A 14,337-nucleotide genomic window follows, 5' to 3' on the forward strand; every position below is an offset into this window, starting at 1 on the left:
GACAGTTCCATCCATCCATCCATCCATCCATCCATCCATCCATCCATCCATCCATCTGTCTGTCTGTCCACAGCTTCTCTGGGCACCCTGAGACCTCTCCATCCTCACAGGGAAGAATTCCTTTCCAATATCCCATCTAAAATCCTTCTCTTTCACCCTAAATCCCTTCCTCTTTGTCTTGTCACTCCAGGCCCTTGTGACAACCCTTTGCAGGGCTTCAGGCTGATGGAGATCAGGTGGCAGCAGCCCAGGAGCTGCCTCAGTTTTGCACCTCCTGCCTGGTGCTCCTGTGGAAATCTCCCCAGAGCAGACAGCAGAATAGCTGAAGTGGAAAGATAGAAAAGGTACTGAGGCAGAAAAAAGATTCAGATTGGAGGCAGTGTGTGATCAACCCTCTGTGCTCCTCTCTTGTGGTGCAGAACACGGAAATATTTCATTCCCCTCATGGCTGTTTCCTAAAATCCAGCTTGTTGTGCCCCCAATTATAATTTTTTCCACTCTGACCCTAAGAAAAGTAGGATGGGGTCAGGACAGGGAGTTCCTGGATTACCCCACAACTGTAGGATCTTCTCCCAAAGGTATTTTCCCCAGAGGAAGCCCAGACACTCCCAGCTGGGGAGACACCCCCGGTTCCAGGTGATTTCTCTCCCCTGGTCACATCTTTCCAGCTTGGGACTCTTGCCCACAGCATTGACACCACTGAGTCTGGGGTTGAGACGTTTGAGGAGCTCAAAGGAAGCTTCTTTGGTGATCACAGCCCTTATTTCAGAGGTCCTGCACAGTTTTTGTTGCCAGGAGAGTTTTCTGCCTCTGAGGGACCCCTCAGCTGCAGCCCGGCTCTGCTTTAGATAATGATTTCCAGGAGAAACTTGGGTATAAAATCCCAGCCCTAAAATAAATTATATTTTCCAAGCCCTGGGTATCCCCTGCTGTCCTTTGCACTCAGTTTCATGTGGAGTTCTCCAGGCACTGCTGTTACGTCCAGCACAGTGTGGAACTCCAGGCACAGGGCTTGGGACACCCTGCCAGTGATGTGTGGGCTGAAAATGCCACCAAGGCACGAGGAGGGCTAGAGCACTTGGGTGACTTTTAAAAATCCCTGTTCAGCTCCTCTGGTATTTAGAGGAGAGATAAATTTGGCTCCTGTTGTGCTGGCCGAGGCAGGGAAGGGAGATGGCTTGGGAGTCATAAAGTCTCTGTCCTGCAAAGACCTTGGAGCTGCTGCTGATCCCACACCTGAGGAGCAAACAGGCTGCCTGACCTTCCTGCCTCTGCTTCCTTTAGGATTTCTGGCCATGAGGTCTAAAAAGAAAAAAAAAAATCAATTGGAAAAAGAAATATATTTGTGGCTCCGCATAGGGGCAGTGGGAGCAAAATCCCATTTTTGGGAAAAATCATCCAGGGTGGTCTGCTGTGCACCACTCAACCCTTTGGGTTATTTCTGGGGGAGAAATGGGCACTTGACAGCTGAGGTGTTCAGTCTTGGGCTTGTATTTCAAAATTGGAATCCCAGAATTTGGGATGAATCTCAGAGTTTGGGTTGGAAAGGGATCTGTGAGGTTGTTTTGTTCCACCCCCTGCCATGGCAGGGACACCTTCCACCATCCCAGGTTGCTCCAAGCCCTGTTCAGCCTGGCCCTGGACACTTCCGGGGATCCAGGGGCAGCCACAGCTTCTCTGGGCACCCTGAATTTCTTCCCAGCCAAGAATTCCTTTCTAGGACCTGTCAGACATTGCAGTGCCCCTGGGTAGTTTTCCCCATTCCTGGATTTTCCTTGCTAAATACAGAGTTTATAATATTTCTATCCTAGTGCTTAACTGGGGCCCATAAATACTGGATGGAAAGGACTTCCAGAATCCCGGGGATGCTGGGAAAAGCCTGAGAAAAGATGTTCCAGCAGCCAGGAACATCTGCAAGCTGACAGCCTGTGAGTTTATCTGGGCAGAGCTGCATCCATGTAGTGATTCCAATTTAATTTTCATGTTTTCCTGAGAAGAAGAAAAACGTCCTGTGTTTCCTGGGTGACTGGAGGAGGCTTGGCTGTGCCAGGCAGCTCTGGTCTCCCCCTGCAAGATTTCCTTGGTGGCAGACAGGGAGCAGCAGGCTGGCTAGGCAGGGAAAGGTCTGGGAAAAGGATGTTTTGTAGGGATGTGGGGTTTTCATCACATTCTGCTCACCTTTGATAGAAATCACGCAATTGAGGTTTGAGGTCTCAGCCAGCTCCAAACAAGACCCATTCCCAAATCCCTCTCCACCCCCAGACAGCCCCAAATCTCTGCCCTGCTGTCCTGGAGAAGTCCCAGCTCTGTGCTGGTGGCATACGGGGAATTGAATTGTTAGGGATGCTGCAGGAGAAGGGCAGGATGGAGCTGGATCCAAGGACAAGGAGCAGGTGGAGTGAGCAGCAATGCAGAAGGAGAGGCTGTGAAATTCCAGCACTCCCTGATGAGCTCCAAACCCTCCTGTCAATCCTGACATCCAGCCTGTGCCTGCCTCCAGAAATTCCACGTGGATTGCCAAAGTTTTCACCCTCCCAGGAGCCTTCCAGCTTCCAGCTGTCCCCTCCACAGCAGGGAGCTGCTTCCCTTCAGAGCCGAGTGAAGAGTGGAAGGCAGGAGAGAGGAAAAAAAATCATGAATATTAATTTGAATTCGAGTGAATTTCAATTAGGCCGCGTTTGGGCTCCACAAATATTTGAGCAGCGCTACTGCAAACAGGGGGGGGAAAGCAGATCTGTAACTTTAACACACAAATATTCACAAAAGATCAATTCTGAGCCCCCTGCTTGCCGTTCATGCCGGCTTCACTCCAACCCCACTCCTGCTTCCAGACTCTGCTCAGGGGAGGAGGCAGTAAATGGAACAAATATTCCCATTTTATGGATGCTGAGGGTGTGGGTGTTGAATCATGAGCTGGGAATGCTGAGGCAGGTGAGATGCACTGGTTTCCTGCCAGCCTCAGCAGGGCAAGGCCAAGGGGTGGGAATGGGATGGATCCAACAGGGATGGAGCCCACGGCAGCAGGAAACAACTCCCAGGAATGTGGGGTCATGGAGAGTTAGGAATGCCCAGTGCATCCCAGCATGGAGAATCCCAGGTCACTGATTTCAGCTCATGGAGCATCGGGATCATCCCAGGATCATGGAGTGGTTTGGGTTGGAAGGGAAATTAAAGCCCATCCCATTCCATCCCTGCCATGGTAGGACACCTCCCACTGTCCCAGGCTACTCCAGCCTGGCCTTGGACACTGCCAGGGATCCAGGGGCAGCCACAGCTGCTCTGGGCACCTCTGCCTCCCAGGGAACAATTCCTAATTCCCAATATCCCATCCATCCCTGCCCTCTGGCAGTGGGAGCCATTCCCTGTGTCCTGTCCCTCCATCCCTTGTCAGTTGTCTCTCTCCATGTTTCCTGGGGCTCCTTCAGGCCCTGCAAGGCCACAGTGAGCTCACCCCAAAGCTTCTCCTCTCCAGGTGAACATTCCCAGCTGTCCCAGCCTTTCCTTACAGAATACAGGCAGGTCCAGGTGACTTTTCTCTCCTGTTCCACACTTCCCTGGCTGCAGGTTCCATGGCAAATAAGCAGGCAGGCGAAGGTTGGTGTCACCCTGTGAGGAGCAGGGTTTGGGCAGGACTCAGGGATGGGGAAATCCTGCCCTGAGCAATGTGAGCATTCCCTCAATAATGGGACTTATTTTGGGAACCTCATCCCTGCCACAGGTGGGCTGGGAGGCCTCCCACTGCACAGGGGTTGGAATTTGGTAGGATTTCAGATGAAAAAGGGTCTTGTGCTACTCCTTGGAGGTGGAGAGGTGGGGACAGGGAAAAGCCACCCAAGCCCTGATCTGTGCTGCACCGTGGGCTGTCCCAGCCCACCAGGAGGTGAGCAAACCATAAATCCTATAAATTTGCTCTACAGAGCTTATCTGGCTCCCAGATGTTCCTCCTGCCTAGGGACTGTGGCAGCTGGATTTACCTGCCAGGTGGGAAATCCTTTTCTTGGGGATCTGGCCCTGTCTACAGAGAGGGCAGCACATTTTCCCTGACATTAAAGGTCTCTGCTGTGCCCCACTCAACCCTTCAGGTTATTTTTAGGGGAGAAAAGAGCTCACAGCTGGGCTCTTTTGTCCTGGGTTTGATATTTCAGATGTATCAGGTGGGTCACACCCAACACTCAATCGATGGAAAAAGAGACCAGAGGAGCTGCTTGAGTGCAAACAACTCTAATGGAAAAACTCCCCCTCAGAAATCCCCCTGTGTGTCCTTCACCTCCCTCTTTTCCCTGGGAATAAGTGCTTTTTCTGTCCCCTGGTCAAGCCTTTGGGACAAGGGACATTCAGAGCAAAGGCAGCTGCTCCCGCGGATTCCCATTGTGAGGCCAGAGAACTGATGGATTGTTCGCTTCCTTGAGAACCTGAGGTTGTTTCTGCCTTTTCACGGCAGAAAGGAACAATAACAACAGCAAATAAAGAGGGGAGAATGGTGAGAAATTAAATCTATACAACAAATGATTAATAGGGCATTTCCTGAGGCAAACAATCACCCTGCTGGGCTCTGGGGGGGTTTGGGGACTGCTGATGCCTTCGCTGAGTCCTTAAATAAAATAAAGAATGGGCACGGGGGGAGACTCCGTGAAGAGACGACCATTAAAGCCCGGTCTAACAGAGCCAGGACTAACAGAGGGTGTGAAAAACTGCAGCATTTCGGGCAAAGGGCGTCACACTTCCAAAGGTTGTCCTGATGCTGCAATTTTTCACCTAAGCATCCTCCTCCCTCTTCTCCTCTCCTTTCCCAGCAGTTCTCGGGGTGGATTCTGTCATTCCTGTCACCGACTGATGCTGCCCGAGGAGCTCATTTCCATCCCCCCCCAGCAGACTCCCCAAAAAAATCCACGCAGTAAGTCAAAGGAATTAAATCTGAAGCTGCCTGTCGAAGGATAATGAATGTGAAAGACTGGTCTCTGGTAAAACTCTCTTCTTTCAAATTCAGAGATTGGGGCAGCGCTATCTCTGAGGGGAAGTACACAAAAAGCTGCAATCAAAATGACCTCTCCAAAACATAAAGAGGGCTTAATAGGATTGCTCTGAATTCCAAAGGGGTGCTGCACGCCAGCACGAGTGGGCCTTGCAGTGGGGCATTTATAATCTGCAATTCCATTAAGCAATTTTAATATAGTCTTTGAGGGTGGAAAGTGGTCGTTAATAAAAGTTTAAATTAAAGCCTGCTCGCTGTCGGATTAGATCATTAAAATTTCAGGGTCCTGGCAGCTGCCGGGCCCAGCAGCACAGACAGAGCTAAACCCACATTGTCAGGAGCAGGGAAGAATTCCAAAGCAAACAGGGAGAAAAGGAATAAAACAATTTGATACATGTGAGTTATGATTTGATATCATGCCTAATGAAGAGAAAAATGTAATCATATTTCATCAGCGCTCAGGGTAATTAGTGAGTGTGAGCAGTGGGGATGGGACACAGAGGGAGAATTTCCTCACGGACAGCAGGGCCAGAGCAGCTCCTAAACTGGTGAGGATCCTTCCCACGAGGCAGGGAAATGGGGGAATTTCCTCTTGAAATCCATGGGTGGGACTGGGCTGAAAATTCCCAGAGCCCTCCATGAGTTTTCTTGGCAGAAAAGCAGCTTGGATTTCCAGGAATGGTTATTTCCTGGGGATCTGGGCGGCAGCAGAAGAAACACACTGCCCCTGGAAATACCGTCTCAAAAGATTGAAGGATCATCTGGAAGGAGATCCTGGAAACCAGGATGGATAGCTGAACATGCATCACTGGAGGCGGTGCAGCAAAGATTTCGGAGGACAAATATATAGGATATTTATATTTAAAGGAAACCTGTCATGTATTTATATATATTTATAGATATTTATAGCAAACCTGTTGTTTCACCTTAAATTTTGCATCTCATGCAAGTCTAAAGAGAATTGGGCTTTTTCTGATGTGCCTGATCCTGAAAAAAACCCAAATATATTTTCCCCCAAAGGTGCCACAGGCAGGGGATGCCCAGAGAAGCCGTGGCTGCCCCTGGATGCTGGAAGTGTCCAAGGCCAGGCTGGACAGTGGGGCTTGGAGCAGGCTGGGATGGTGGGAGGTGTCCCTGCCATGGCATGGAATGAGATGGGATTTAGGGCCTTTCCAACCCAGCCCAACCCAGGAAGGAGAGAGAAAGAGAGAGGAGGGAAGGAAATGGCAGAAAGAAGGAAGTGGAGGAAGTGGAGGAAGGAAGGAAGGAAGATGAGATGGGATTTAGGGCCTTTTCCAACCCAGCCCAACACAGGAAGGAGAGAGAAAGAGAGAGGAAGGAAGGAAATGGCAGAAAGAAGTGGAGGAAGTGGTGGAAGGAAGGAAGGGAGGAAGGAAGGAAGGAAATTACTGCCATGAAGTCATTCAGATGTGTCATGGGAATTTGCCCTTGAGGTGTACACTGGGACTTCCACCTGTTGGGACAGGGAGTGGACAAAGGGCTCAGGACAGGGATGTTTGGAGGGATGGAGCCATGTCTATGTGAGCTATGCAGCTTTAGAAAAGCAGTTCTGCACCTCCATTGTCAGCCTGATAAAGATTAAATGAAACGAGTCCCATGAAGAAATTTGGTGTGCCTTGGGAATTAGTCCTTGAGGGAGGCACTGGGGTTTGAAGCAGCTGGGACAGAGAGGGGACAGAGCCTTGGGTGGGGGACAGGCAGTGATGTTCAGAGGGCTGGAGCTCCAGGGATCCAAGAAAAGCCCGCTCAGGTTCCCAGCAGCAGCACATCCATGCCTCGAACAGCTCCCAGCCCTTCCCAGGAATTGCTTGTGAACACATTTGCCTGCCCATGAATTATTCATCGCCCTAAATGATTGGGCAGATGATTTGTGCAGCACTCCCGGCCCGCGGGGAGGGTTTTGCTTGTACAAAGAGCCGTGCTGGAGGTGTCCGACTGGGGCACATACAGCTCTACATGAGCACTTGTGACATTTTCCCTTCCTCCCAGCTTTTAAGTAAACAAAGTGTGGCTGCCTGAAAGTCTTCCCGGTGTCAGTGTGAATCTGGGCCCGGATGGAGAATGAATCCCACTCTTTAGTCCGTGGAAAAACATCCTTTTGATGTGGAGCCTCGCTGGTGAGCGTTGCCTTCACAGAAAATCTTCTTTCTTCTCTGAGCAGGCTCCTCAAGGCGATGTGAGGTTTAGGTATTTCCCTCTGATGGATCATCCCCAGTTGTGTCTCCCCGGAAAATAAAAATGAAGAAGAAAGGAAAGGATTGAACAGCGTGTCCTGGAGAGTGAGGCAGAGGGGAAATGAGCTCTACCTTGGCATTCAGAAGGAAAGGGACCCTTTGGAATTCAGCAGGATTGGCAGCAGGATGCCCCAGAGATGGGGTAGCAGAGGTGGCCTCTCATCGTGCATCCTCTCAGTGCTGTGCAGTTCTTTCATCTCCTCCTCCAAGTTTTGGTCTCCTGTAGCACATTGATTTGAATAATTTGGTCTTTTGTTTGAATAATTACGGTCTTTAGATTAAAAAAAATTATATATTAATTTTTATCTCTTTGCCTTCTGCACAGGAGAACAGCAAAGGTTTCCTGGGCCTCCTCAGCCTCTCTCACATGGGATCTGGCTTAGAATGGCAGCATTTTGGGGGAGGTTCTGCTTTGATTTGGATGGGAAATGCAGAAGAGCCTTTGAGCTGCATCCCTGGGCCTGAAGATGCCTCATTTTAGGCACTGACCAGAAAGTGGATTTGTAAAATGGTTTGGGTTGAAAAGGACCTTAAAGCCCATCCCATTCCACCCCTGCCACAGCAAGGACACCTCCCACTGTCCCAGGCTGCTCCAAGCCCTGTCCAGCCTGGCCTTGGACACTGCCAGGGATCCAGGGGCAGCCACAGCTGCTCTGGGCACCCTGTGCCAGGGCCTGCCCACCCTCCCAGGGAACAATTCCTAATTCCCAATATCCCATCCATCCCTGCCCTCTGGCAGTGGGAGCCATTCCCTGTGTACTGTCACTCCATTTTTTGTCCCCAGTCCCTCTCCAGCTCTCCTGGAGCCCCATTAGACTCTGGAAGGTGTTAAAGGCTCTGCTTCACCATTCTCAGTCGGCTTCCCTGTGCTTTGATTCCTTATCACAATGCCAGAAAGGGGAAATCACCAATTCCAATTTTCTGTCCCCAAAACATCAGCATAGATCTCTATGGCCCATCCAAGCTGCACAACCTGAGGCTGTTCAATTTTTTACCTGTGTCATTCTGTTCCTGTTTTTCTTTTCCTGCTGTGTCCTTTATGAGATGCAGGATCAGCCACACACCCAGGACTCAAAATACAGATGGCCCATGGATGTCCCTGCTGGCTCTGGGGACAATTCCTGCCCTGGTCTCTCTGTCCCAAGTGGGCCCAAGCATCCTCCTGGCTTTGTGATCAGGATCTTGGTTTGAAAAGACAGGTGGCTGCTAAGGAAGGCAGGAGCCTCCCCTGAAATGGAAAATGTAACTCCCTCCCTCCAAATTAATATGATTTTGAAACTAAGGGGCTCTTGGGCAAAGATACGGGAGTAGGAATAACAGTTCTTTAATAGGGAAAAAATAAAATAAACAATGCAGTGATACAAAGCAACCCTGCCAGAGTCAGAGCAGGAGCTGAGCCCTGTGGGTCAGGGTGGTGGCACAGTCCCATCCCATGGGGGCTCAGCCCTCCTGCAGTGCCAGCTGTGGTTCTGCTGGAGCAGGGATCCTGCACAAGGCTGGAGTTTTCCTCTGCAGCTCCAGGGCTGCTGGAGATGGGCCTGCTCTTCCTCTGGGAATGCAGGGCAGGAGAAAGCTGCTCCTCTGGGAATGCAGTGGGCAAAGGCTGCTGTGCTGTTCCAGGCTCAGATTGTATCCAGGTAGGAATGCTTGGCTCCTCCCCTGGGCGGAGCATCTCCCCCTGGGATGCTGGAATTTGATCAGCCATGCAGGGACACTCAGTGGCCATGGACAGCAGAGATCTGCTGGAGGGAGGATTGGCTGTGGGAGAGATAAAGAAAACTGTCCAAAGAACAGCAGAGAACTGCCCCAGCTCTGAGAGATGGAGATAGAACACACACACCCAGCTAAATCTTCCAACCTGAGACACCAGGCACACACCTGAGCAGCATTCCCAGGACGCCTTCCCAGGGCTCTGTGAACTCTGGGATGAGCAGTGGCAGCTCATTCAGAGTTAATCATTGTTTAAACTCCATTCCCACTCTGGATTTTTTCCCCTTCTCTGCCATAACCTTCCATGTATTTACACTGAATTTCACCTCCTGTTTTATTGTCAGGAACTCATTCTCAGCAGATCCTCCAGAGCTTTTCACTGTCACTGTTGGGTTTCATGATCCTGAATAATTTTGTCGCATAGGCAAACACTGTCACTTCATCATTCCCCACTTTTCCGGATCATTGATGAGTGTTCCACACTGCAGATCCCAGGACAGGCCTCCAAGGATCCCTGTGGCTGGTTTGGAGCAGAAATGAGTTATCCTTCCCTCAGTGTCATGTTTTTGACTGTTCTTAAATCCATGGAGGGGTTTCCTCTTGCATTCTCTAAAATCTCAGTGTCTCCAAGTGTCTTTTGTGTGGATTTTTAATGGAATTTTTGGAAAATTCAGTTTAACTATGGCTAATTCTTGCCTGGACCAGTGTTGCCACCTCCAAAGAAATGTCATGGATTTATGAGATGTAATTTCCCTGGAGAAGCTGTGCTGATTCTTCCCAGTACGCCAACATCTTTCTGGACTCCTGTTAATTCCAGAGTTCATCACAATTTCTTTGGATTTGCCTGGCATGGAAATCACATTCCCTGTTTCCAGCCCCTTCTGCCCTTTCTAAAGAGAACTGATCTCATATTTTCTGCCTCCCATCACCAGGAAAAGGGGACATGGGCTGGTGGTGGGATTGGCAGTGCTGAGGGAATCATGGACTGGTTTGGGTTGGAAAAAACCTTTCATCTCATCCAGTCCCACCCCCTGCCACAGCAGGGACACCTTCCACTGTCCCAGGCTGCTCCAAGCCCTGTCCAGCCTGGCCTTGGGCACTGCCAGGGATCCAGGGGCAGCCACAGCTGCTCTGGATACCTGTGCCAGGGCCTGCCCACCCTCCCAGGGAGGAATTTCATCCCAAAATCCAACCTAAACCTACTCAAGAAGCTGCCATTATTTCAGTGCCTTACTCCAGCCTGGTTTTCCCTGAGCTTGGCACATGAAACACTATGTTTTCTTGCCACTGCTCTACTTTGTTGTATCCTTTGTGTCATTTCTGCCCCCACCCAAGCCCCTCAGCCATGGGAGGAAAGCTTTGCTTTGCCAGCAGCAGGTTCTTCCCAGCGTGTTCCACAGGGATGAGAGGCAGGAGAAGGCAGAATCAGAGGCTGCTGGGAGCTTGCAGTGCCTGGCATTGTCTGGTTGGGAATTCTGGGTCACTGCAAGCAGCTCCTGGATGGATTTGTCCCCATCAGAACAGCCCCGCTCTGTTCCGTGGAGGAACATGTGGAAGTTCCACACCTAAGCAAGTGGAACTCTCCACCACGCCAAAGTGGAATTTTTGTCCAGGTTTTTCCTCTGGGTTCCACAGTTTGGGATCTGTTGGGAGCTGTGGAGATTGATCTTATTGGAGGGAAAAGACCTGCCTGCCTTTAGCGTGGCTGGGTTGTGTGGAGCTGACTTGGACTCTCCAGCACTGGTTGGTTTTAAATCATTAATAAATCAGCAGGAGCAGCCCTGGTAGGGGAATGATCACTCCCAGTGTGTATCCAAGGATTCTGACTCCTGGGTTTAAGCTCCCAGCTGTCCCAGGAGGCTGAGAGATGCCACATTCCCCCTGTCCTCACAGATGCTGGGGACATTGAGCTGGCAGGACCAGCCTAGCCCCAGCTGAACATCCAAAGCTCCGAGTTATTCCAGCTCCTGAGGCAGCCTTGGAATGTAAAAGAGGTGCCACAGCTCCTCCTTGGAATCAAGCAGATAAAAAAATCAATGCATTTGAAAGAGAAATTAAAAATAAGGTCTGCTAGAGCCAATATTGCCCCTGCCAGGGCTGAGCCTTGAAGGAAAACATCTTCCCTAAGAGGGGGATTGAAGGCCTGGAAAACACAGCTCCAAAGGTGACCTCAGGGCGAGCACATCACTCCTGCTGCTCCCAGGGAGCTTTGTTAGAGTGACTCAGAGCGGAACAAACCAGACCTGGCGTGGGATCCTCAATCCCATTGCAGCCCCAGAGGTTCCAAAGCGTTTGGGATGCTGGGAAGGGGTGGATGTGCAGCAGCTCAGGTGTCCTGCTGCCTCTGCTCCTCCTTGGAAGCCCAACTGCGGGAGTTTTTCCATTGATTTCAGTGCAAACAAGATCAATTGTCTCTTTGGGCTCCTGTGTAGGAATGAGATTATGTTGAATATTAATTTGCCTTGCGATGGGCCCTGACTGTAATTTTCTATCAGCAAAGGAGAATTCATGTATTTCCATAAATTCAGATACTTCCATCTATTCATTCCACATATTCATAGACATTATCTCGATTCCCAGCTCTAGTTCAAACAAAAGTTAGTTCCTTTTACAAATAAATTATTTTCCACTGTTGATGATATTTCTAATTTTTGTAGGCAAATTTATCCATTTGAACAAAGGAGACAAAAAGTATCTTTGATGTAGCAAAGCCTTTCTGAGAGCCGTGCGTAAATTAAAGGAGAAAAGATAGTCTGGAAAATTTAAGGAACGGATGGGAATGATTCCAAGTTACCTTGTACTTAATTGAAGTTCTCAGAAATGTTCTTTTCTTGTTTTCTGTATTGGAGCTCTGTTCCTTGAAGTGTGGCTGAATGCCTCTTCAAGCTGGCATTTAATCTTTGACTGCATATATTTATTTTTCCCTTGTAGAAATGGAGGGGCCCTTTCTGGAATTTCTCCTTTGGCATCCCTTCACCTTGGGCCCTCGTTTTTGGGGAATGTTGCCGGGAGATACGGCAGCACTGGATGGTTCAGAGTGGGATTTTCCCAGTTTCTGCCATGGGTTTTTGGGAGACTCTCAAGCCAGTACAGCTCTGCTTGGCTCCACTGCTCTTAAATGATCCCACTTGGAGCATTTCCTTGGATGTCTTCACCACAACAGGACAATTTAGGGTGACTCTGAATGTTTTAAGGTGCTCAAATGCTGCCCAGAGCTTTCACTCACCAGGGCTGGAGGAGCTCCAGTGCTGGAATGAGACACAAGAAGTGAGCTGGGAGCATCAGGAATTCCTTCATTCCCTGAAATCCATTTGGGAAGGTTCAGGGTGACAGGGGCTCACCTGGTGCCACCTCCCTGCTCCATCAGGGCCATCCCAGAGCTCAGGGCACTGAGGACACACAGGGATACACAGGGACACACAGGGACACCAGGGACAGCCAGGGCCGAGGCCCCTCTCACTGGGGCTCCTCTCCAGGCTGAGCAGCCCCAGCTCCCTCAGCCTTTCCTGGGCACAGAGAGCTGAGGAGTCCTTGCTTGGCTCCAGGAGCTCCTGTCCCTGCTGTGCTGAGGAGCCAGAGCTGGACACAGCACCCAGAGGTGTCCCCAGGGCTGGGCACAGGGGCAGGATCCCTGCCTGACCTGCTGGGAATGCTCTTCCCAGTCCTGGAATCACTAAGCCACTATGACAAAGCCCTCCAAGATCTCCATGTCCACCCTTTCACACCCCCACAAATCCATCGTATTTATCCCACCTCTGCTCATTTTTTGGCCAACATTTCCCAGGATTGTGACTCCCCCACTGGCCTAGGCAGCCCATTCCAAAGCTTAAACTAACTCCACTTAACCACTCTTCCAGTGAAGCAATATTTCCTGACATCCACCCTGAGCCTCCCCTGGTGTTCCAGCATCCAGTAGATCTGTGCAATCATTGCCTGTGGTGGGTACCTTGGAATAAACACCTTGGAGCAGGGATGTACCAGAGCTTTGTGGAGTCACTCCTTCTGCCTGTAGTAAATTAATCAGAGTGGTAGAAGTAATAAAACAAATGGGAATGTTGTCCAGGGTGGGAGATTAAAATCCAGGAGAGCCACAGCTCTCAGAGGAATCTTTAAAAGCCCCATAATTGAGTCACAACAGAGAAACCTGCAGTGAGTGTAGAAAGGCAGGAGAAAAGCTCCGGACAGGAGGACTTCAGTGCTGGCACTGGAGGAGCCGAGGATGACAAAACTGCCACTCCAAATGGAATAGCAGGAGGCAACTTGGAGTTTCTGAAGGCTTGTAGGAAAAGAATAGTGAGCAGAGGAGCTGTGGTGGAAGGTATTGGTGCAGTCAGGGGTGTGCAGGACAAAAAAAAACAAAAAAAAAAAAAAAAAGGAATATTTTGTGAAAGCAGCTCAAAGAAAACCACTGCAATAGAGCAGGGAGGGGGGTGAAAGCAATGTCAGCTTGAAGTCCTTGGGATGCTTCATTCCAAGTGGGAAAAATGGCGTGACTGGAAAAAACCCAAATATTTTAAAACCCAAAGCGTTCCTCATAAACAGTGCAGAAATGAATGTGTGAAAAATTAAATTTGCTTAAAGAAGAGGTGTGAGGAGCAGGGAGGAGAATTAGTAGTGATTTATTGCCACGCTGGCAATTCCCTGGGGAAAGAGACGTGCACTGGAGGAGAATAAAACACTGGGAAAAGTCAAGGGTGGGAATTAAAATGGAGCTGGAGAAAGAAACATGATTTTAGCAACTCCCAGAAGTTAGGATGACCTGAGCTACAGAAAAATAACAGCCAGGGAGAAAAAAACCTCAATCTCCCCCCAGCTAAGAGATAATGGAGCAAGAAGGAATAAACAATGGAATTTAGAAGGAAAAATCACCATGGAGCGACTGGCTTGGAAAATAACAATTAAAAGAGATGATTTCATCCGAATCTGCCTCAGACTCCTCCCCAGCAATGCTGTTATTGACAGGCAGCACTCCTGAGCTCAGGAGAACTTCCTGCAGCAGGGCACGTGTTGGATCCATCAGTTTTTGTGGGATCAGAGCACTCGTGGGGCGTGGGAATGTGGGACGTGAGTGCAGAGCTCCGGCCTCAGTTTGTGCTGCGCTGGGGAGAGGAGATCTGCCTTATGGAAATTCCCTCAGAGATACTCAGAAAAGAGGGGAAAATGGAAAACCGTCTAAATAGGACAAACAGGGAAAAGGGGATTGTTTGGGGTAGCAGCGGGAGATGGAATTGACACTACCAGGATGGGAAATGTTAAAAATCCTGCATGGCAGCAGGGAAAGGTAAATTTGGGAAAGTATCCAAAGCTTCCCCAGCAGCTGGGCTGGGCTGCATGGGCTCCACAGCCTGGAGACACCGCAAATTCCCTTAACCAAATCATTAGGAAGCATCGAGCGGGATT

The sequence above is a fragment of the Pyrgilauda ruficollis genome, unplaced genomic scaffold (genome assembly GCF_017590135.1).
Source record: "Pyrgilauda ruficollis isolate IOZ18807 unplaced genomic scaffold, ASM1759013v1 scaffold105, whole genome shotgun sequence".
Lineage (NCBI taxonomy): Eukaryota > Metazoa > Chordata > Aves > Passeriformes > Passeridae > Pyrgilauda > Pyrgilauda ruficollis.